The sequence below is a fragment of the Ambystoma mexicanum genome, chromosome 3p, assembly GCF_040938575.1.
Source record: "Ambystoma mexicanum isolate Mex_15411 chromosome 3p, UKY_AmexF1_1, whole genome shotgun sequence".
Taxonomy (NCBI): Eukaryota; Metazoa; Chordata; class Amphibia; order Caudata; family Ambystomatidae; genus Ambystoma; species Ambystoma mexicanum.
In genome coordinates this window covers 63,393,844-63,396,891 of record NC_090925.1, presented here as the reverse complement: position 1 = coordinate 63,396,891, position 3,048 = coordinate 63,393,844, and the positions used below count along the sequence as shown (strand labels likewise).

Sequence of the window (3,048 nt, the reverse complement as noted above, 5' to 3'; positions counted from 1 at the left end):
TGGTGTAAAGCTACCATTCAGAATTATACATTTTTAACATTTGAACATCTCTCCATGTTGTGCTGTTTGATGGGTTGTGTATTTTTTAATGCTTCAATGGTGCCAACAATGTATGTTTGGTATTTTCCTGTGATGTCATGGTTATGCAAATTATTATTTTTGAAACTTGAAGAATCCTACATCTTTTTGGTCACAGAATGTTGCCAAGTATGGGCCTTGCTGTCATGTGTGCTTTTCTTGCTCTCAGCGCCAAGGAGTTCTTCAGAAGGGACCACAACCTCCTCTGCCAATACAGTCAGCTCTGCCAACATATAATTTGGCTTCCGTTTACTCATTTCAAGCTCTTTACATTTCTCCTTTCCCCCAGACATGACTGCACCCTCATTTACGCTTGGATGGCAGCAGGAAATTGTTGATTTTCAATGAATTCTTCATTTAGAGATGACAGCCATTCAGCTTTACATTTTTGGTATGATGCTATTAATTTCTGGATAGTGGTAATTCCACCAATTTCTGTGCAGAATCAGTGTTCGGTAAATCCTCCAAACGTGGCTTGCGGTAGTGGTAATTCCTCCAGAAATGGGCAGAATTAGCACTCAGTAGGTGTTTTAGGGGTAATTCCTCCAAATGAGTTACGTTACAGCCAAGCCAATTGGTACCAGGCCATTGGCTTGTAATATGGCAGTAAGTCTGCCAAACATATTGGTGGAAAACGCAATTCTGTTTAGAATAATGACTGACATAGTTACTACTAGAATTGTAATGAGCCCCTTTGTGTTTGTAAATGGCTGCAGAAAAACAACAGTTCCTTGAAGTCTGAACCAGGATAAATCATTAAATAGTTATAATATTTTCTATGGTCAAAGGTAGTGAAAAGCGGGAAAACCTAATTCCTAGTTCATGCAGGAGCCTGAGGTTTTTCTTGTTTTGCTTTAAAACACAGCGGACATATGTTAGGATATCCATTTCATATTGGCTGAGGACAATGCTTGCCTTCAAAAGTCTGGTGATGGTATGTGCAAAAATCAGCATTTTCTGGGACACTTGAGGGGACCAGGTAACTGCCATCTTTGGACCAACCTGGTTGACATTGGACATTACAATAGGCTATTATTTTTGGTTATAAGTGGTTCTGCCATTTTCCCTTCCCTAGGGAAATAAGCACCCATGGTGCCCAGTCAAAATGGAATGATATTGAAACCCCATTTCCACAAAGACTGACAAAGATGAGTCGCTACTTGGTTCAACCAACCTGTCAGGAAAATCTGAAGGTGAAAGCCATGCCAGACTAAGGCTCGGCTGATTGCTCCTTGTCCCATCTCCAGGCCCATTAGACCTATGGTGCGATGCCCCACAATCCGATACCATACTAAAGTCCGTGCTGGTAGAGGGTTCAGCTTGGAAGCACTGAAGTTGGCTGGAACAATAAAAAAGTTGCATGAATGATTGGCATCTCTGTTGACCCACGCTGCCATAGCAGGTCCGCAGAGTCTCTACAAACGTTCAGAGACTGAAGGAGTGCCGCTCCAAACTCATTATCTTCCCAAGGAAGGCCTCTGTTCCCATGAATAGGTACAGCTCAGCTGAGGAACTGAAGTTAGCAACACAATTGACTGGACCGTTATGCCCATCACAAACGTGTACAAGAAAGAGAAGGCATGTGTGATCTCGGAGAATGAGAAGAACTTCAAGGCTTTCGCCAGCCTGCGTATGGCTCGTGCTAACACCCATCTCTTTGGAATCCGGGCAAAGAGAGCTAAGGATGCTGCAGACGCAGATGTGGAGAAAAATAAATAGAATTGTTCCAGCTAGACCTCTCAATAGGCTATCATACTGCAGTGGAACTTCATAAGTGGACCAATGGCCCGGCAATCCACACTGGAAGTGGAGCTGGATGGAGGTCATCAGGCGAAGCCAGTGGACCAGGAAATAGATGGACACATGACTCTACATGAGTAGTGAAGATAGAATATGGAATAGGCATAGTTGTGAAATGACAAATTGTTCTAAACAGGTACTGGCGAGTGCAATGTGACATGAGCATAGACTATTCCATTAAGGTCGAAAATATAAGAAGGCCATGACACCACACAGCCAAAAAGAATCCATGATTGTAGCAGTGCCATCGTATAGCGCTGGAATGAAGAATGATTGTATGCAGTTGTAGTTCGACCCCAATGGCATGTTTCCTTTGTCTCTGAAATAGAAGGAAGATCTCCTAAGTCACTCTGCCTTAACAGGTTGCTCATGATGTTGACAGTTTGTTAGTCCTTTAACATTGTAATTCCATATTCTTTTGCAGTTACTATTTGTAGCTTTTACTACATCTTCTGTAAAGCCCACCAGTTGAACACAGCTCACCCCTTTATCCATGTATTCCACCAGAAATGTGCTACTTATATGTGTTTCTGTGGTCTCACTGTGCACTTTATGTATTCTGGCACCTTCTTTTCTGGCCTCTTCTTCCATTGCTACCTTCAGTGTGCCCCTGAAACTGCCCTATCTTGTAAAGAACCAGGTGTGCCAAGCACTGTGCCTTTTGAGTGTGAAACCTCCTTGGGTAATACCAATTGTTTGGCACCAGCAACATGCGGTGGGAGGGCACAAATATAACATGAATCATTATACTGAGCCCTATCGATCTCCTTCATGCTGATGTAACAAACATTGTTAGCTTCTGAGTGATGCTCCTCTACAATGCCACTGAATATGCTTCCCTGAATGGTCACAAGGTCTCTATTAGCGGTTAATACATTTGTTGCATTAGTTTCATTTGTATGCACTTTTTCTACTGTTATGCTCATAAGTTTCTTCAAAGAGAAAGAGAGAGAGTGTTCGAGAGAGAGAGAGAGAGTTCGAGAGAGAGAGAGAGAGAGAGAGAGAGAGAGAGAGAGAGAAATAAACAACAGATCCCTAATAACGGTGTCTCAATCCTTTTGCGGATCTGATTTGCTGGTACTGCTAGCTGTGAAGACCCATTAATGCTCCTGCACCTGAAAGTTCACACTGATTTGGAAAGAGTTCCCATGACTTGGGTTGTACTCAGCT

At 42.7% G+C, this 3,048-nt stretch overlaps 1 pseudogene; it reads left to right on the top strand.

Annotated features, from left to right (window-relative positions):
- The first annotated feature begins 1,167 nt into the window (after positions 1-1,167).
- On the top strand, positions 1,168-1,797 carry LOC138579487 (large ribosomal subunit protein eL13 pseudogene; annotated as a pseudogene).
- Positions 1,798-3,048: the final 1,251 nt, after the last annotated feature.